Source organism: Poecilia reticulata, linkage group LG10 (assembly GCF_000633615.1).
Source record: "Poecilia reticulata strain Guanapo linkage group LG10, Guppy_female_1.0+MT, whole genome shotgun sequence".
Lineage (NCBI taxonomy): Eukaryota > Metazoa > Chordata > Actinopteri > Cyprinodontiformes > Poeciliidae > Poecilia > Poecilia reticulata.
In genome coordinates, this window is record NC_024340.1 from 22,261,542 (window position 1) to 22,284,041 (window position 22,500).

Consider the following 22,500-nt stretch of genomic DNA (forward strand, 5'->3'; position numbering starts at 1 on the left):
AGATACTGTTTTATGTCTGCCACTGCTATATTTCACTGCAGTTACCTGAGATCTATAAACTTGTCGCATCACGTATATATTTTTACATTTTAGAAAGATGCAAAAAAATATTAAATGAGTATGTTACATATGTATACGTAAAGTATATATCTGAAATATCCAACTTAATTTAGTAAGAGCTTGATATGTACAAAGGAAAAATAAGGGAAAGCCCTGATAGCATCTTTTACAGATGAAAGAAAAAAATTGCTGAAAGGTGCAGTGATGATGGTTGCTCCTAGACATTAGCACCAATTTGTAGTTAGACATTCCCAATTAAACAGTGTACATTTCTTTTGTAAATATACTAATAAGTAAAGTTCAGTTTATTTTACAAAGCGTCACAAGAAGTGGTAAGAGTATAGAATCTAGAATAAGGAAACCAAGGAGCGAAAAGTTAAATTCCCACAGAGAAGCTGTCGAGTGGAAGCAAAAACCAATAGTGAGGTAACACAAGAAGAAGCAGAAAAAAGCTGTGAAAGCCACAAAGAACAAGTTTTAGAAACTAGAAGTAGTTTACAGTGACAGTAGGGTGACACTGAACAAAGAAAATCACCATGCACATACGCTGAAAGAGAAAACAATACAAAGGTGATGATAACCAAACAAAGAGCTGGAGTGAAGGGGGCAGCAGAAAGTCAGACTAACATTCTAACTCAATAAAAAACAATCTCAGTGTTATACAAACCAAAGGTAGAATAATCCATTTTCTATTCGTCTTCAAGCCATTTTCATTTAACTAATTTCAAGTCAAAGCAGTTCATTTCAACCCATTTAAAGTGTGGTCCATTTTAAAACATGGAGTGAATCTAGTTCTAATTACACTTTGTTCTTTAATAAGTAAGTAAGTAAGTACATTTTCTTAAACAAATGTGCTTGCATCACTAAATCGAGCAATGCCCAAAGTGAAAGGTTAGAGGCTTAGTCAAAGAAGATTTGTTTCCAGGAATAATTATTTGGAGAGTATTTTACAGACCAATTTCTGTCCTGTAATTATAGGTTCTACAAAAATATGTGGCATAGGCTTATTAGGTTTCAAAGTTGTTGTTTTTGTTTGCAATCCACACATGCATAGGAGCTTCCTTTTAGGGTTTTTGAGAGCTGTTTAGAATACTTAATACATTTTGATAGGTCAAGTACTTTATCGTATTCATTAACATTCACATAAATTTTAATGTTTATCATAATATCTAAAAGCTGCTAACATGTTGTGGCATGGTGCTGATGCAATATAGTGAGCGGACTATGATGAAATATCAATATTTTGTCAAGATGATCTCATAATCACACAGAAGTCTCATTCTTTCAACATAGGACTAATGGCCTTTTTCCCTTGTTCACAGAAAAGGAAAAAAAATGTAGACCACATTAGTCTGCATAATCTAGCTTTACATAATATAGTCACATTAGACCATATTAGTAGTCATTTTTTGGTAATGACCCAATTGGTATTGGCCCAATTCCACCTTCGCCATGATTATGAATGGGGAAAAGTCTACTCACATGGCTCCCATATGTCTTAAGCAAGCAAGGCAACAACACCTTATTCTTGCAAGAAAAAAAAGGATAAGATAGAAGTTAACAATGTCCAATTCAGGCTTTATCCACATGAGCAAAGAGCGCCAGCTGGGTTGCATAATGAGCTTCGACCCGCACAGCATCCATGGAGGCTGCCTTAGACGTACTGGCTTGGTTCGGAGTCCCTAGGCACTATGCACGTACTGTGAGCTTCTTCTGTCGGCAGAAAAGCAGCGCTGGGTGGCAAGCTTCACTGCCAATGCCGAGGATGTTTTTTTTTTCTATTGTGGACTGTTACCCTTTAGAGAAAGACAGTGTCACTGATTTCTTCAACAGGCACCAATTGGACATTTCTGGCATCGATGATGGATCTCCCAACAGGAGCCACCAGTAAAGAGGGGCTGGAGACAGAAGAGGCGCCGCTGAGTGAATGTGCAGCCACTCCGAGATCGCTGATGTATGCGAGCACTCCTTTACGAGCTATCGGCACACATCTTTAGGAAGCAGAGCAGCTCCGTCGTGTGTTTCTAACTTGCATTTTTAATTCAAGAGATCTGAATCTGATGCAGAATATAGATCAAAAAAGATATAAACAGCTTTGCTTGTATTTAGATGTCAGGAGACACAAATGCACTTGCTAATGTCAGTGCCATCACGTCACAACTAAACAAAACACTGTGATCTGTTCAGATTGATTTCTATGACATGAGTCACTAAATCATGTTTAAATCGGTTGATAACGTCCATCTTTTATAATGTGTTTATAAGTACAATAAAGATGTCTTGTTTGCATGATGTAATTGTTGTCAGTCATTCCAACTCTACATTTAAAGAAGACACCATAAACAGTTTGGATACATATTTCGGTAACACTTTATTTGAAGGGGTGAGCATAAGACTGACAGGACATTGTCATAAACATGACATAACACCTGTCATGAACATGAAGAAGTCTTTATGAATGTTTATGACAGTTGTCATGAAGTGTAATTCGCTAAATAATGTCACTTTTAATGCAAAGTTGCTCTAAAAGTCGGATTAAAGCTAAATTAAAAGTCACAACTTTGCATGATTTTGTAAATTATGATAATTTAATGCAATGTTGGCATTTTTAATGGACTTTCAATGCAACTTTTAAAGCCACTTTGCATTAAAAGTGTCTTTATTTACCGAATGACACTTCATGACAACTGTCATAAACATTCATAAAGACTTATTCATGTTCATGACAGATGTTATGTCATGTTTATGACAATGTCCTGTCAGTCTTATGCTCACCCCCTCAAATAAAGTGTTACCCATATTTCTTGTAGAATTAAAATTGGAAAACAAGATTCTGATTAGACACTCTTTATCGTTTGCTGAGACACTGGGGCTATGTGCAATATTTTTACTAATATCAATACAAATATTACCAATAAAAGTAAGAAAACCATGGGAAACCTTGTGTTTTGGGCCAAAGCATGTTTCCTAGTAAACGAAGCCAAACAGATGACGATGAAGAAAAGCATTGCTTTTAGATACGCTGGCTATACAGCTAGAAACAAATCTTCCTATTACTTAATTTTTTTAGAACGTGTATCTCTAGCTTTAGCTGTAAGAAGCTTGAGGGTCAACCTGATGTGCAGGACACGATTTGCTATGAGTCACCTGAACCCGTGGCCTGACTGAAGAGCCCTGCAGATATAAAAGACCATGCTGAGGGCTTTGCCTCAGGCTTTTAACACATTCGTAAACATGTTTACCGATGTGTGTAAGGCATTGTCAAACAAATGCTCCCTGGCAAACACTGACAAAACAAGACACACCATCTTAGTTAGAAATGATCAGTAAGACTTTTACGTTAAATATTACACAACATTCACTGCTAATGCATTTTTTTTCTGCCTTTAAGGAGGGCTGGAACACACGCATGACCTCCTCTGGGATTTTCTTCAAATCCCTGTGTGATTAAAGTTTGGCATTTTCAGGAACATGAGCAAAAAAATAGGTGTGCCCAGCAACCTATTCCGACTTGCTTTCATGATCCCTAAGTGTATCGTGGAATAAATTGCTCCTCTACTAGACAACCATGATACATGGTAGCCTTGTGATAAGACCAATGAGAGTTAGTGTACCGCCCTGCGCATGGCTTGATAAGTGTGATGTAGAGGGATTTGGAAGGGATTTGGATAGATGTGAGGACTGTATGTAATCTTTCTCACCCTCCTTCAAATGAATCCTTTATTCCTTTAAGCCACATCTGATGGGACCTCAGCGGGCACTCAATCAAAACCTCTCGCTTTCTTCCTCACTCTCTCTGCATACGGAAATTTGCCCAAGTCCTCTTTGAGCAACATTAGTAAAATAACCTGCATATACACAGCATAAGATACTGTACAGAAATATGTGTGCCAAGAGTTATCTTTCTGTCTTTAAGGTGTCCCTCACATGCACTCACCACAGTCATAAACTGCCAGATCATCACTTTTCCTGCGTTGGGACCAATATAGCAAATACTGTGCGTTCCATCTTCTGTCTCCCTTGCGTTGTCCTTGGTCCTGTACCGCTGAAGGAAACTGACTAGATGCAGCTATCCTACCACAAACTAATAAACTAAAAGCAAAAGAATATATATTTTTTGTGTGTTTTCCAGCAACTGGATTTGATGATAAAAATACACAGTTGGCTGTGTTTTATATTGCTGGTTTTCCATTTGACATATGGTCCTATTTTATGTGTTGGTTTCAGTTTATGTAACTTATAAAGTTGGCTACAAACAAAAAGATAGGATCTTGTGTTTTTATATTGCATCACAAACGTGTTATAAATATCACTGTAGAAAAGGAGGCTTAACTAAAAGTTAGGAGTTATATAATGTGACGCATGTCAATGAGGTGTATGGTGGGAATGACGTGGTAGTGCATCTTTTTTGTGCAATGTTGCCATCTATTATATTACACCTACTTTGTTTTCCATCGTGTAAGGACTGGTTAGTGGTATAAAGGTGTGCAATGTTTTAAAACCTTTTTTAAAATCAGTACCACGCTTTTCCCACTGTTAAAAGTCCTTGTAATTAGATATCAAAGTGACTGAAGGTTTCGGAGCACAGTCCCCCTCCCCCTCCGAGAACTGCCAGTCAACTGTCTGAAAAGGGCATCCGTGCTGTTCCCTCTTTCACAAGAGCGACATATTTCACTGATCATAATCATTTATTTTTAGAAACAAGAAGAAACAGGCATGATGTGGAAACTACAGGAGTGCCATGCATCACTCTTATTAAGGAAATTATGTTTTAAAGCAATGGCCTCAAACTGCGTCACCTGTAGGCCAAAGTCCTCCAAATTTTAGATGTGTCCCTTTTCTTCCCACTTGAATTAAAGGGGAAGTATTATGTAAAATTAACTTTTTTGAACTTTACATGTTACATACGTTATTTTCAATTCAAAATCAAAGCAATGATTCTTTCATGCATGTTTGAGAAATTTTTTAATATCCCATGGCAACCATTCAGTTATTCAAAACACCTGGGTGAACCTGGTGCTGCCTTTGAGATGCAGCTCCTCCTTGGAGTTTCCAAGCTCTGGGGTTTCCATCTCACAGAGTACCGGTTCTCCACGACTCCCCCACTTGGCTCCTTCAGACTAGCCAGCAGCAGTTGGCAAACGTCTGGTGGAACTGAGCATCTGTTGAGCTCATTATGGGAGCTAACGCTCAGTGCAATGCTGGTAAAAACATTGTGAAAGGGTTAATAGAGAAGCGCTGTTGTGACGAAGTTTCAGAAAGGACAGGAGTTTTTAAAGCAACTGAAGCCCCATTTCAGGGGATTAAATTACAAAATAAAAACTATTTTATGTCATATTTGAAATATACAGATTTGAAAAAATTAAGATAACCTAGCTACTTGACGGTGCTATAAAATTGCAAATTGCAGTTTTAAAGCTACAGTTATCAAGATCAAATGTCTATTAAGTAGCTGACTGTAAGTGATACCTGTGCAGATTGCATGACTAACCAACCATATATTTTTAGTAGCAGTACATGAGTCACTTGATATTTTTTGTTGAACTGCTGTATTTTTACCCAAAGTGATCACATAAGGTCAACACCTCATCTGCTTCAGAGTTTGCTTCCACTTTCACACACGATTCACAGATTTAATCTTCCACTTCCAAGATTACATCCGTAATCTTACACATGTCTGTCTGCCTTTAGCTTGACCAGGCTGCTTACGGAAGAGCTTTTAATGTAAATAAATAAATAAATAAAACTCCTTAATCCACCTACATCTTGTCAACATCATTCCTAGCACAGTGCAACAATATAGCAATTAGGTGGATTGTTTTTGCACTCAGAATGTTTTGTACCTGTTGTGTTTGAATTATTGAACCTCATTGCCTAGCTAATGATGCACTTACTGATGCTTTTGTTGAGAAAATGTGAAGAAAACTAAATACAAAACTGTAACACAAGATTTTTTTGTAAGTACTCAGGGGTAACAAAAAATAATTAGACTTGCACTCAATATGTTCTTATCAAGGTCATTGTAATGTTCTATAACCACCCAAAGAGTGGTTAAAGAAGAAAAAGAAAACATTTTAAGTTTGGGGGGCATTCAATATACTAAAATAAATGTGTGTATTGTTGTGCACGCAAAAAAAAAAAAAGTTGTATTCTGTAATTCTGGTAATATGTAAAGCAAACACTCAATTCTTAAAAACTATTGAGATACTTACCTTAACAGAAGAAAGGACAGAACACGGGGATCATTAATCCATGTTTTACTTCTTTACAGCACTGCACTCCAAGTAAACTAATGAACAACAGATGGCTCAAAACACACTTTATACAGCATCTAATGATTGATGAAAGCTGCATTTTGGCCTTGCTTGCCTTTTTTGTAATAGGAGAAAAATAAGCAAAGAAAAGAAAGAAATAAAAGAAAGCCACAATACAACTCTTATATACCAGCAATATTGTCAGATATTTATCTCTGTAGTACCTCAAAGATTCACACATTAACGCATAATGTAAGTCGCCTGCCCGCAAGTACCAGATCACATAAAGACCCAGATGATATGAGATTAGTAAAGTTGATTAAGGCTACATCTTCTGTTTAGGTTAAAAATATTCAAGCTTTCTTTAAGCTTTTGTACATATTACATAACATTACCAAGGTTTAAAGGGAAATGTTCGCAATTATCAGTAATCTTGATAACGTCTGGAATATTATGGGTGAAAAGCATAACACGGCACCTTTGTACATTTAAAAACTCATGTGACCGTGAAGTCATTGAGAAATGACAGTGAGCAGTGAGCAGATGCTTACAAATTGGGACTTAAAACAAGGCAGACAGTACAGCAAGGGCCAATACAAAATAAAATCTGTACAGTATTAATAAAAGGCTATGCAAATTCTTAGAAATGTACAATTAAATGAGATATACGATTTTAAATCTGTACAAACTGATATTTTCACTTACAAACAGAATATTTACAAGAATATGGACATGTGCAAATAATAACAGGGATGTTCAAAACTCATTGGGAATGTAGGAAGCATTGATGGTATAAACAACAGTGGCTCTGGAGGTGAAGGAGAAAATAGGATTTCCTGGACAAAAACCCATCCATGCATGGGGTGAACATAATAACTTCATACTAAATAATGTGATGTAAACAACATTTTTCCCGATTAAAAAAGGTTTATATTGCCTCCCCCGTCAGTGAGTGTACATAGACTGTGGTTGTCTTTATGAACAAATTGCATTTTTTCAGCGAACTGAGGTTTTGACCGTAAGAGCGGAGTACTGTCAGTGTTATCAACACGAAGTTACACCATTCTGGAGTGAAAGACAGCTTTAAAATCAAATGATGTGGAACAAAGCATACTCAAGTTTTATTCTTATTATGTTCACTTAAGCACAAGTTATTGTGAGATGTGTATGCCCTGTGTGATCAGGCTGTCACACACATATTGTCTTAATATGCCAGTGTGTGTGTGGGCGTGTGTGCGCGTGTGCGTGTGTGTGTGTGTGCACTTTTGTTGGTCCTGTATATCTCTGTGTGGCCCTGTGAATGACTTGCGCCCTGTCCTGTGTGTATTCCCCCTCTTGCCTAATGACTGCTGGAGATAGACACAAGCCCTCCCACGACCCTCAAAGGATAAGTGGGGATGGASAATGGATGGATGGATGCCAGTCTGTCTTAGACCATTTATTGATTTGCAGACAGGTAAGGAAATCAATCAAAAGCATAGTCTCCCACTGAAAAAACTGAAAAATGCTGCAAATATTCTACAATAAGCTTCAGTTATTTTTTTTATGTCTTCCTAACCATGTTCCAGTAAATGGTGACAAGATAAAGTTGGCTCCTTAAGCAGTCTCTTTTATCATAGTTTATGATTTTGAAGAGTTCAGTGTAGAAAACTAGCTGTTTTTTTAGTCTTTTACATGCCAATGAGTGTGGCATTGGGGAGTTTGTAAAAGAAAAAGTAAAAAAGAAAATACAATTTCTGTATTTTTCCAACACAGAATAAATTAAAGGTTGAATTTTTCTGCAATTTTTAAGCGCGACAAAATTCTACTGCAAAAACCTAAATTTAGTTTTTGGAATTATAAGTAGAATAGTTTGAAGAAGTGACAGTATATATATTTTATTTGTTCATTTTAAGGCTCTACTGAGCTACCCAGCACCCCTATAAAACATGTCTTAATAAAGTGCAAACACCACCTTTAAAGTTAGCCATGATCAGAGCTTATATAAATGGGTCATCCTTCCATCACAGTTTCAGATTTGGTTTTGGTGGTTTCCAGAAAGAGTGCAAATTAAATCAAAGACTGAAAGGAGCACATACGTTATTATCACTAACATCTCTGAAAGCCACCAACTGTGTCGTTGTGTCAGTGCCCAAGGTCATTCACAGAAAAGTACATTCTGATTTTAGAGCAACATGTGCTGCCTTCTGGACATCTTTCCCACATGTTTTTCAAGAAGACAATCTGAGTTGCATTCGGCACACGTTACAAAGCTGTAGCTGTTGAAAGAGAAAGTCCTGTCTGCAACTCTGACCTGTCCTGAACAGTCAGTGTGAGGAGAATTTTAAAATGAAAACACAATGACAGTGATGCAGTACTGTAGAATGCAGGATGAATAGTTGTAGACAATGTTTTTTTTTAAACTGCAACTTCTAATCTGGTCCATCCTTTTTCCTTTTCTTCTATCTATGTGTTGTTTATAGCAGGATCTCCTGTTGGTGATTCATCCTGATAATGACTGCACAACAGAGATGCACAATAAGAATTGAAATATCTTGGTTTTGGAAAACTTTGTCCAGGCAATACCATCTTTTCATAAGGAGTCAAAATTAATAGCAGAGGCAAAATCATATATGTTTGAGGGATCAGAAGATTAAAATTAAGTCTAAATATTCATCTAGTCACAAATTCTTCCTTAGCATTTTACATTAGCAATCAGTAATGTTTGAATGACTGACATGCAGTCACCATGTGCATTCCCTGACTGCAGATACCAAGTTAATTCCAGTATTTCTGCCAACATCTTACATTCCAACACACCCAGTAAACACAGCAATTAAAATCTCCAGAGAATAAAAAAGATATGCTTCTTTCAGATTTTCTATATCCTGAAAGTCCCTCTTTTTCTTGCTTTCTTAGAGTCTGAATGGACTGCACAGGTCTCATCATTTTCTAAAGTATAATAATACTTTCATATAGCACAGATTCCATTTAAAAAGTTTCTTACATTGTTATTTCCTCTCAGTTTGTATGATGTTGATACTGAATCAGCTAACTTTGAGTCGTCCTTATAAAGTAACAGCATAACCACTTAAGAGGGTTGCTGTAAACACAACATTGTTCTCTGCATTCATATTATGCATTCACAACAAGATTAAAATGTCTCAGTTTCCCACTGTCAGGGCTGATCAAGTTGAATAAAATTGGGCTTATTCTTATTCTTTTTTTTTTTTTTTTTTGGAGTATGTCTGTGTCGATGTGTCCGTGTGTATGGATTTGCTATGCGTATGTGTGCGTTTGTGTGTGTGAAATTTCTCTTAGTTTAAGTGCAGCTCCATGACTACTGCTCCCAGGGCAACGGCGGTGCTGGGAAGGTAGAGACGACTCAGCTACACTGACAACCACCCCCATGACACAGACACACATGCACAGCCGTACTGAGTTGCGAGCAGGAGACTTTTTCTCCCTTTTCTCCGTCTCCTCCTCTAACTCTTTCACTTTCTCTCAGTCTTTCTCTCACTTGTCTCCTCTCCAAGTTCCCCTCAACAACAGCCAGGCCAATTAAGAAATGGCTCTTGAAAGGGTAGCAATTATTCCTTTGCAAGACATAGACGGCTCCTGCTTGCCTCCACACATTATTATCTTTCTGGTACCCTACAGTGAGGTGCCCGGCCAACCATTCACCGAAACGCCTTACACTTCTGCCAGCCTCACTGCTTCCTCTCTCTATCTGGCTGTCTGTGCTGATGAGGGCCAGATTGTAAAGCATGGCAGGCTGAGGCCCAATGGTGAGCAGAGAAACACAAGATAATGGTTGGATTATTAAGGGAAGCCCTGTTGAGAGAAAAGATTTTTTTGATATCTTTGCCACCACCCGACCAACCTACATTTAGTCTTTATTTTTCCTCCCATCATTCCTGTTTTTTTCATGTTTTGTGTCATTTATTTTTCCCCCAATGATCATCCTCGCCTGCCACATGCAAATGAGAGACACCGCTGTGGGTTTAATGCTAATCAATACTGAGCAAATATTCATTTAAGAAGATGGCTGCATGGTGAGGAAGGGACCTGACCTACTTGAAATTCATGGAACTCTATGTTTTATTCTGAGGATTATTCTAGAAATGTGAATTCTTCCATGTTGCACAATATGTACATCATAATATCTTTAAAAATGTGCGTGCATGCCAACTAGCAAAGAAAAAAGGAAAAAAAGAGAATGAGGTGATGACAACAGTAAAGATAACAACTGAAGAGACCGAAATGTGAAGGGACTAGGTTGCTTTTAAATAATCATTCTAGCTGTATAAATAATAGAAACCTCTCTCGCTGTCATTACATAAGGCTTTTGTGTGAAAATTGTACACCACTGTAACCAGGAAGGAGGTGCAAATGGAAAAAGGCAAAGGCTGTAGGTGCCACAGACGTGGGCTCAATGATGGCTCCATCATCCATAAAAGCACATAAGTAGACACCTAAAGGGCTGGATTGAAAACCCCAGTGTAAGAAGAGCAGCATGGGACATGTAAAACAGCTTGTTAATAAGAACTTCAATCCATGTGAGTCAATCATTCTGGGTATTTGGTGGAGAGAAGAACAGCACAATGTTAAGCACCGCTGGTTAAGACAAAGAATTACTTTTACTATTTTTGACAAAAGCTCAAAACATCACAGGTTATTACTAAATGTGGAGTGAATAATAGTCTACATTTAATTTAGTATGTGGACTATGCGTACATATTTTAGCCTCTTGTGTTTTTGATAAAGCCTTGTGGTTCGATCTGGATTAGGAAACTGGTTAGAGACCAGAATCAGACAGTTTTTATGTTGACTAGCTCTGACTGGAAGCTGGGTGGTCAGAAAATCTGATATCCCCTCTGTTCTTATGAAACAAATACGCCATGGCTGCCAATGAGTGATACTAAAAGTTAACATTTTTAACAATTTTAGGAATTTACTTGCCACATGCCCTGTCACACTAATACATGCATGCATTATGCATTTAGTGCAGTTTAGAAAAGCATATCTTTATTGTCTCACAATGTGAAAATTCATTTGAGTCAGCGGCAAAGCAAAAGGCAGAAGCAGATTCACACTTCATAAAGCAATCAGGAAAAACAGGAGTCACAAAACGTTTTAATAGGCTTTATAGTAAAGAGGGATATAACCCAAGAGGAATGAAATGAAACGGAATTTATTTTTAACATATCTGTGCAGTTATCAAGGCTTATTCAGATTAATAAAATTAGAGCATCGGCAGAGTGAGGTGGCATCGATCAGTGGATTTAATCTGTCAACATGTGTCGGGCAGATGAAAAACTGTGCAATATAGCATAAAAGCATAAAACATAAAAAGAATAATCTTTTTTTGTTGAAGGAGTGAGGGAGCAGCGATTGTAACAGGCTTCTATGCAGCCAATTATGTCTGGAAACCAATGCCTGAAGTCTCAAAATGTGATATAGACTACATTATTGCTTTCACAGAGACCTGCAGTTCTGTGAAGTTCTTATTTTATTAGTTATGTGGGTCTGGAAATAGGGGACACCTCAAATCTGTGCAGCAGGGATGCCCACAGTTTTCAGATTGCGATCGCGTGTTATAAATGTCCAACTCGCAATGATCTACTATCTGACGGCAGGGTGACACCTGTCTAAGAAGCTCTGTTTTAAAATAAAATTGAACTGAAACTAAACTATTTGCGCTTGATAAAAAGTAATAGTATAATAAAACACATCCACGCAACACCTCTCGGGGATCGAATCCCTGTGTCCCACATGGCAGGCAGCCACAGGCGCCACTCTTCAAAAGAGGGGAAGACGAATTCAATGCACTTTTGCAATCGACCCGCAAATCACAGTTGTCCTGATGCTATACGGCAACAGCTTGGGTGCTATAGTAACATTCCTGAAAGCATGCCGATGGCATAGAAACGAAATGTGGCACAAAGAATTTGTCCTCGTTGTGTCATACGAACGATGTGTGCGGCAAAATTTTATAGAGATAAATTATTGACTGTAGCGAAAAGAGGTAACGCTTGAAAACATATTATTCCAGAAGTGATAAGACGTCTAATCGCGGTGTGATCACCCTCGCACGACAGAGATTTCTGCTTTCCTTGTGTCAGGTCACAGCTAAAACATAAGAGGTTTTGTTTTTTGTTTTTTTCAGACAGCTCTGCAGCAACAGACCACGGATAGTTCACAAAGTAATATGTATGCAGATACATACGCCTGAATTTACTCTGTTTTCACCAACTCTGATTTCTGAAACAGGACCCCGGCGTGACAGCCACTCTCCTAATATAAATAATTAATCGCTGCTTACAGCAGGGAGGCTACGATAAATATTCTGAATCCTGTTTCTTTTATCTTCTCAAAATATAGTTCTTAAAAAGAAATCTGAAATGGTAAAAAATTGGACTTGGCAGGTCTACAACTTCTCTGTAGTTTTTGTTGTTCTTTGTTATGAAGAGAAAAATGCACGGAAGTCTACAAACTTTTACTGTAACCTCCTCTAATATTTAGATTTACATAACCTGCTTACATCTTTCTTTACAAGCAGCACCTTAAAGTTGTAAAGGATTAATTACCTTTCCTCTATAAAGGTCTTCATTTTCTTCTTAATCTGCCACATTATTCTTGGTAGCATCTTGGTCAAAGAAGAAAAATACAAAGCAATAAAATCTATTTTATTAGTTTGATGTGCAGTTTTGACATATTCAGAGAGAGACATATTCTTGCCATGTACCACTCCAGTGCTTTTGCACTAATACACATTTCTAAACCTAAGAACAAACGCTGCAGGGATGTGTAGCTCGGGGAGGCATTGCCCCACCAAATCCTGGCAGGAAAAATGGTTGCATGAAAAGTAAAATAGATGCTATTGATGAAAGGAAGAGAAAATCTATTTTTCCACTAGACTTTTCTATGAATCAGTATCAATAGTTTTATGGTTAGAATCACTGAATTTATGGGTTGCCTGTTGAAATGCATGATAGAAGCCCGGGGTGAGGTAGTGCAGTGCTGTGTCTCAGATGATGAGTGAAACGGGCCCTCTCTCTTTATATCGTTAATATATTGGTTTAATTACACATGTTTGACACCTGTTGACATTCCAGACTCTGTCTAGCATACATAATGAATATGAGTGACATATTTAGTCATTCCTGTTGATTATATATGCGCTGTGAAAATGCGGCAGGCAGAAAGTATCATGTCTCACGGATAGGGGGCAGTGTTGAGCCCATAGGCACAACAGTTGCTCTTCTCTTACTCAGTGGAAAGACAGAAAACAGTTGGAAAAATACAAAAATACAGTCAGGATGAAATTTTTCAAGATCACTCTTCACCTTGTTAATAAAGCTACCAAATTTTAAAAGCAAAAGGAAAACAAGAGACAAACAAGGATGTTTTATTTATTTTTTTATAATGGTGACAAACAAATTAGTGGAAAAGGATAGTGAGTAAAATGTATTTATAAAGCACCACGACATTAAAATCACAAAGTGCTTCACAAAGACACAAACATAAAATCAAGAACGTAAAAACTGACATAAAAGGCAGCAGTCTAGCTAAAAGCCTGTGAATATAACAATGTCTTTGGCTGCTTCTTAAAGGAGTCAGTGCAGTTCATGCGGCGCAGGGACAGCAGCTCCAGCAGCTCCAGAGCCTTGAAGCCACAACCTGAAAAGCCCAGTCTCCACGAGTTTTAAAACGGTTCCGTGGTATCGCTAACAACCTCTGATCAGATGATCTTAAAGCCTGAGAGGAACAGTAACGGTCCATTAAATTCTGAAAATATTCAGGGACTTGGCCCTGAAGTGCCCTGCATGTCAGGACCAATACTTTAAACTGTTATAGACAAGGAGGCCAGTGCAACGAGGCTAAAACAGTATAGAATTCATATAAGAATAAAGGTAAGAAAACAATCATTACTAGGTTTATGGTCTTAAACGCTGAATTATGAGTAAAATGTGCTTTCCTGTGAGTGACACTGCATTTCCGTCACAGAGAATCAGTCAACATGGCTTTGCTAGTGATGTCTCAGCGAAGCATTAACAGCCAAGAAGCCTCCGCCTTTCCTCGTCGTGGAAAGCATCTCTTAGCTACCTGACAAGTTCAAATCTGGATAGACCACCAGGGAACGTTGTCCTACTTCCTCTTCTTTATGCTGCTCATGAAGCTGAGTATGTCTAAGAGAAAACCTGAAGAAATAGATCAACAGTAAACTCAAAGACTGCCACAGTGTCTCAACAAAACCATGTTGCGTTCGGCAGAAACAACAGACTACAGCTACCCATCACAAGGTTGGAGGAGGAATTTGGGACCTCATACACAAGAAAGGCACTACATTACTGAGACTGCAGTAATCCTTAAGTTTTAGTAACAAGCACTGCAGTGGTGAGAAGCAGGAAGAGAAGAGCTCAAATGAGGAGACATTTCTAAAGGGTCTGAGGTTGCAGGGGGGCAGGTTTGTGAGCTAAGATATGAACAAAGCAACATGACGATGTTAGCAAAGCTTAAAGGAAGCACATATGTCTTCTACAGATGGACTTAGTGAATTAGAACGTATTTTAGGAAGGCTCTTTTGGAAGTTTAGAAATGTTTTTTAAAAAAGCCAATAACCATGTACTGTTCATGAAGCCTGCATCTCTGCATTATTTTTTTTATTGGTCTGATGTGATCGTTTATTCTCCATTAACTGTAAGCGAAAATCATCACAAAAGGTCGAGACATCAAATCAATCATGTGTGTGTCCCTTTCGGACCTGATGAGCATGACCATTTTATTTTTTTTTTCTGAATTGTAAAGATATAATTTTTCATGGAAGTTCCTGTTAATTAAATTAAGCATGTTCTCCATTCAAGCCTGATTATTTCCCACTTGATTGAGAATGTACAAGTGTACTTTCATGTTACAATTAATTTGCAATTTCAAAGTATAATACTTGCTTTGGGATCTGATACACTTTTAAGTATTTCTGCAGAAATAAATAGATAATTTTATTGATGCTTCTCAAATTTTCCTGCAACAGCTTTATAAAGTTTAAATCAGAAAAAAATATTATCTTCCATAAAGATTTAACAATCCTAATTGGCAATTTTAATGTTAATTACTTTTAATAAACTGTCTGCTCTTTGGGACATCTTTCTTGTTATCCAGTCAACTTGTATTTATGATAGATATTACTTTTGATGGCCTTTATGGGATTTTTGTAACGTTGTTGGAAAGGAAAAAGGCTTTGTCTGAGGAAGAGAAGTAGAATGGTTGAGTATGTGGCAGTAATTCACTCCTTTTTACCCCAACTCTGACATATACGCCTTTCCTTTCTTTTCACGCACTTCAGAAGACCCTTGTTTGGCCGCATCACACTCCCCGAGAGAAATCATTTGAAGGCCGTTCTACCGTGAGTGTCCACACACCTGCACACAGATACCTCAATTCCCCCCCCCACGTCTACGACAGACATCTGTAGAAAGGCTTTTCACCTTTAGCTGGCCCCAGTGGCCAAATAAAAAAAAGAATGAAAATACCACTTGGGCATGTTTTGTGCTGTTTTTAGAGGAGTTGCATTGTTTGGATAGTTATTTTTTTACAGTTGGCCATGACCTTTAATTGCCAAATATTTCTTTTTGTTGTGCTCTGAGGTTGTTACTGTAGTTAGTAGCTAAATAAACTTATTTATTCGTCTTGCTGTCACGGAAAGAATTGACCGCAGTCTATTCAATCAATGCTCTCTGCAGCCCTTGTTAGCTCTGTGTTCCCCCATGCAAGTCTTTCTTATAGAGGCTAATGTGGGGATTTAACGCTGCCTGGCAGCATGACTGCAGCTTCCTGAACAAGAAGTTGCATTTACAGTGACATTTGAAAAACTATGTGAAAGCCTAAAGTTACTGGTTTTTGAATTTTGGTCCTGACGAGTAGAAGTTTCTTGAAATATTCAAGTCCAGTCAATGTTATTCCTAAGGCCTATTTGAGTTATGAGGCAATTCAAAGTGATTTAACCACATGATGGAAACATGACACAGAAAACAGCAATAATATTTACCTTGCAGTTGCAATCTCTATACCAGTGTGAAGACTTTACAACTGGGTTGATATTCTCTGCTTTCCTAGTTTTATTGAGAACATAGGCAGGAACTTTCTGGATCACCGGGTGGTGTCTGATTGACTTTTTAAAAGTAATCAATCGGAAATGTTGTCCAGGCCTTCTAAATCCTTTTCAATATTTTATTGGAATAAACTTGCAATTTTTTCAAATTTATTATTTATTTAGTTGTTTTTTTTTACCTGTTAATTTTCACAGATTTTTGTGTTTTTGTTTCATCGCATTAATTTAGCCATGAATCATTAACACTAAGGCTTACATAATCATAACATTCAGATCTAGATTGAAGAGATGAGCAGATTGTGTATGATCACATGTTTGAAAGGGTTCAACGTCTGAGGTGTTGCTGTCAGTAACTTTATGCTCTCTCTATGTACTCGATTATGACTTTCTGCCTTTTTCTTTCCTCGTTCAAAGCAACTCAACAAGCTATTGTTCCGCTTTTCACTCATATACTTTACTACTTATCAAAGCATATATATTTCACCATTTTTCTTTCCTAGATAAAGCAGATAAGAGGCTGTTAATTGTTTACTTTTTGTTTAACATGAAAAGTACTCTTGAACCGGCACTTCTGTTTCCTCAGGGTTGTCTTCTCAGACTGTTAGTTAGATACTTCTGATGGCAGTATGGCAGACGGCTGCTCATACTGACCCTACTGAATGTTTCTTCCTGTTAAAAATAAGTTCCCCTTTTCACTGTTGCCACGTTCATGTTCAGTATTGATGCACAGTTAAGAACTTGATCCAATCAACTGTCCTCTGTAACTATCTGTTCATTCAGGGGGAGGATGGGTTGTGGTGGTAAAGTAACACACTTCATGGAAATGACTGGGTCTCCGAGAACAAAAAAATTAAATTAAATAAACTTGCCAATCATCATTATCAACTAAATTTGAGTGCATTGTTTTAAAAAGGCCAAACTGACAAGGATGCAACCGACTATAAATGTACCTATATAATTGCACTACATTTACTATGCAGATCCATAAATAAATTACATGTTTGTCTTACAAAGCCCCTTGAGGTGACATTTGTTTTGAACTGAACTGAGTGATGATTCTCCGGCAAATATTTACATAACCGGGCTGGGCTAAAAAATAAAAATAAATACAGCTAATGGCCTCATAAAAATAATGCAAAGGACATTTAGAAAGCCTATGGCTGTGCTGCCTGGAATAACTGCAACAATCTGAAGAACATCAAGAGCGCAGGATGTAGAATCGCTAGCAGCAGCAGCTGTCAGCCAACAGTTTAAATAAATGGGTGCCTCCTGCCCTGTCCAACGAGCCTGCTAATTGTATTTTCTCTTACTTAGTGGCATTTGTTGGGCTCTATCAGTCTTGTCTGGCACATATAAAATGACAGTCTACCTAGTTGACATTGTGAATGGTAGTAAGGTCAGGCCCCTCCTGTCCTTTAAGGTGAAGCCGTTTGTTCAAACATTTTGCTTTGCCTCATTAAACTGCCTGAAAAAGACGGAAGGCAAGATTCAGTCCTCCATTATTTTTTGGCTAACTGCCACATTATTTACATTATGTGAGAAAAGGTGAAAATCGTTTCGCTGGAAATTTTTCTAATTTTATGTATATTGATAGAAAACAGCGACATCATTCAGAGATATAATGTCAGCATAAGTTACAGAGAAAGTCGCCTAGTTGTATGAAGTATCAATCACTTGAGTTAAAAATGTTCCCTTTCTGATGAGCAGGATATTTAAAGCATCTTCAGTAACATTTCAGGGCTTTTTTTTCCACTGGGTGTGACATTTGAAGGTAAGTAGTAGCTTAATTTTTCCAGAAGCCACCATAACCTTTTCCTTAGCAACACTTTCAGCTATAGCTTTTCACGAATAGAAAAGTTTATTATCGCGTCTTGCTCTCTAAATGTTCTCTAGAAAGCGAATTCAAAAAAATCCAGCCGCACGGATGATTTCCATTTGTTAGCTTGTTCACGAATGATGCGTAACGGTGCTGGAAATATCCGGGCCACTCTCTTGCTTCTTGTTCTCAAATGTCAATGTAACACAGTGTGAGTATAAACGCTTAACATTTAGTGGCAAATAATGGAAGGTGGACAAGGCATTTGTAGTGCTGACATTTTAGATCAGTGCTCATAATGTGTTCTGGGGAAGCTGTAAAACAGCTAATGTGTTAGACGGTCTCAGTGGCCTAGAATACCGCTAAATTAAGGGGGAAAGCGGACAGGGGAGGAAGGGAGCTGGATAACAGCTGAGGGAAACAAAAAGAGGTAAGTAGGAAGGGGGAAGAAGAACTGCACTAAGTGTTTTTTTTTTTTTTTTTCAAATCTTCAGTAGCTAAGAGAGCCACGAGAAGAGAGAGTTCTCCCCGGAAGAAAAATTGCCATTGTCTTGGGCAGAGACAGTGGTAAATGGTGCGTCATTTTGCAGTAATTTACAAATCGCGGAGTGGAAACAAAATTAGATTAAGTGGGTCTGTTGAAATGGACCTGCTAAACATCACTATTAATTATGTTGCTGTCAGGAGAAAAGAATATTTATTTTCATGGGAGAGAGTGAAATCATGCCATAGGTGACTTGCTTTGGTTTTAGGAGAGTCATTTTTCATGTGCGCATGCACATCTTAACGGAACAGCGGGGAAACACGGTCATTCAATCAAAGGCCCCCCAACGTCTACATTATTGTTCAGGGCAATAAATGGCTTAACCTGACTTCTGGGTGAGAGGGGACAGCCGCGACCAATGCTGCAATGCCACTGCTGACATTAATCAGGGAGAAATTGTTTGACATGCTCTGATTGGCCAGATAAATGTTGTGTACTTTACAAAAGCCGCGCGTGAGCATGTGAATAAATGTTGCCGATAATGGTCAGTGACATGACATTACTCACTTGCACGGCTCCTCTAAAAAAAACAAAAACAAAAAACAAGCAGAACTAAGGAAAAAATATCTGAAGAAAATGATCAGCATGTTGTTTACAAAAGGTGCTGAACATCCTCATACATTCCCATTTGGAACCAAATCGCACACCGCATGTGAAGCTAAGCTCTACTATGAAAACATAGTGAACTGAAATCAAACCACTTTTATCGTCTGAAGTTGCACTTGTGCCAGACTAGAAGTCATAAAGGTCAAAACTACATCAAGGACGACAGTAATCCCATTCATATTCCTGCATCCCTTTTACAAATACCTAGAGCACTGTTTGCTTTATAGTGCATACACAGGTGAATCATTACCTGAGGTTCAGGTAACCTACAATATTACAGTGTAATCTCAGATGAATAGAGCAGGATCACAGACAACATGAATAAGATGTATCTGTACATGGTGCTATAACTTCTTACTGAACAATCTTCATTTTGCACATATTCCACAATAATAGGGGATCTCATTGTCCACATGATGTTTATGTTAAATGTCTATGATCATGATGTTTATGTTAAATGTCTATGATTCTCAGTCATCTTTCAGATGATAGTCCTARCWKTKTGAMTGGGRRGTKGRKGAGATCTAAAGTTGCGACAATTCAGCCCTTTCATGAGGGATTTCTGGTGTCGACGTGTGCAGAGTTGTTTTTTTCTTCTACCTCTTCAGATGCACTCTGTCCTCTGTCACCATAGAGAAAATTTGCCTTTATTCAACAAGTGGTACCAGGAGAGCAGATGAAGTACATTTATACAAAGCTAAGTACAGAGTTAAAAGTAGGCTGGTTTGTAGGGGTGGACATGTACAGAATCATTTATCATAATACATTTCTTATAAGATATTGATTTATTGCTGTCATGGTAAATTATTTTTAATGTTTAAAAACATTGATAAGAATTAATGTTCTCAATTCCTTTCCGATCAGTAAATATCAATACTTTTGAAAATATGATTAAATGCAGTTACTGTGTGCATTTAGTGATGCAAATCACACAGCTTTATCTGACTTGTGTCCTAAAGGAGTTCATTACATATTTCTATTTCTAGTTTTTATTTCTATTTCTAGTTTTTAAACAGCAGCATTTTGTCACAGTCGCAGCCATAAAGGTAACCTTAATAAGAAAGAACTAATAAATAGTTCTGTCACTTAGAATCACAAAATATTGTGACAGAACTTTAAGTCCATATCATCCACCCCTAGATTAGCATGTAAAACACGTGTGCCACCCTGTTGTTGTACCTATTCTTCTTTTCTAGTAGCTTGGGAGAAACACAGAGTTTGCTTTGTGGCCTTCTGAGGTCAAGACCTTAGACAGCATATTTGGGTACACCCCTGTTCCACCTTCCATCTGCTTGCCATGTTGTCCCCATGTCACTAGGGTCCTGTGTGGGTACCCATTTGGGATAAGGTTGAAGTAGAGTTAAAGAGAACGGGCCAAGTCCCCCTTTACGACTAGCAGTGGCCATTCGGGGGCGGAGGGGGGGAACCAAGGAGGGCATCTAGCAAGGCAGCACCCCAGGTCAGGCTATCTGAGGAAGGAGCACATAGGCAAACGCTGCATGGATGGCTCACTGTCTGTCCCTGGCAGCTTGTCATTTATCACTGCTGAGCAGCAACGTCAGGTGGGAACGTGATTAATTTCACTTTACCATTCTCAGAAATAAGCCCTATAAATCATCCTAAGCTCAGCTTGTGCACAGGCTTTACTTCTCGACCGATCTGACAAAGCTTTACCAGGTCCCAGCGCATTTGCTCGAGTCTTGCTCCTAATGTTGTAACAGTAGAGGTTCTGTGTCAGACGGACACGTCGTTGATGGGAAAATGTCCAGCAAACGACTGAGAAGCACCAGAGACAGACAGGCGGTAACCCGACTAACACACGCCGTAGGATGTTTATGGCAGCAAAGCACAATCCAATCAAAGATTATCAGCGCTTTCTCTATAAATCTAATTGTCCCCTCATGCTACCATCTGTCCTTTCCACGTGAGTGACAGGTGGAGAAAGAGGAGAAGACAGGATCAAACGGAACATGCTGATGATGTGCACCTGTCAGCAGAGGCCATGGATGTAAAAAATTCTAGTTTATTACAGCCGCCACAGAGCGCATCACTTCTGATATGTCAGAGGTAATAAGGACACTCTGTTGATAGGTGGCAGGCTGCCAGCATGTCAGCCAGGCTCCCTGTTAGGGAAAGCTTTTCTATTAATTTTACAGATGTGCTGCTGTTTTGTGAGTGATTTAACCCATCTTTCACAAGACTTCCCCCCACCCCTCATTTTCACTCGCTTTGTCTCTTTGTGAAAGCTGACACCGACGAAAGCTTTCGCTAAAGTAGAGCAGAATACATGCAAACGCAAGACCAGATGTGTTTTGATTAACCATGCAAAGTGGATGAGAGACAAATAAGATATTCTGAATCGGCATTAATTAGGTGTCAAAGTAAAATTTTTAAAAATCTCAACATGTAACAGACGTGGGAAATGTCCTCGAGTGAATAGGGCAGAACCATGGAAGAGATATTATAATATCTATATAGTCTCTAGACTATCTGGTTGTTTTAGAGAGTAGGATAATGATTCTGGTGCATTAGAAGCTAAAAGTATGATATCCATTGTATATGCTAAATTTCTGGTAAGAAGTCAACAAAATAGCTAAAAATATGATCAAATTTAAAAAAAAGTGCTTTGATACAAGCAATTGCAAAAAAGGAGAGAGAAATAAAAGCAAAATATAGTCAAACTAGACATTAGTCATATAGTGAGATGCAGAAATGTTATTTTTATTTTCATCCATACATTTGTGCATGCATACTTTTAACTTTTAACTAGCAAAAATGAACTTTGGCTTTTTTCCCTTCAGGCATTCAGATTAATATTTCACTGAGAAATGTGTGCTTATGGCCCCGTGCCCACAGATGAAGTCCCCGGAAAGTGCACTCTTTTCAAGTCTTCCCCTGCGTAAATAACTCTAAAGCAGGAAGAAACGCACTGAGTAAATGAATAGTGAGAGATGGACTGGCCGTGTGAGTTGCCGTGTGAGTTAATGATCAAGGCCAGAAAGGTTTGTTTACTTTTCCACATTGGAGAGTGTTCTTCTTCTCCTGTTACATGGCTGTAAATTTAACTGTCTTTGTACGTAGGAGATGCAGTAGCTACATAGTGTTTCTCCTCTTCCGTATCTGCTTTGTG

General features: G+C 38.2%; 1 long non-coding RNA gene across 2 annotated transcripts; it reads left to right on the forward strand.

Moving 5' to 3' along the window:
• Positions 1 to 14,029: 14,029 nt before the first annotated feature.
• Positions 14,030 to 15,734, forward strand: LOC103471395 (uncharacterized). 2 transcript variants are annotated; one of them, XR_534635.1, is made up of 4 exons: positions 14,030 to 14,209; positions 14,304 to 14,479; positions 14,570 to 14,763; positions 15,640 to 15,734. It is a non-coding gene; the product is annotated as an uncharacterized LOC103471395 (long non-coding RNA). The 2 variants fall into 2 exon arrangements; XR_534634.1 differs by having other exon boundaries at positions 14,304 to 14,763.
• Positions 15,735 to 22,500: the final 6,766 nt, after the last annotated feature.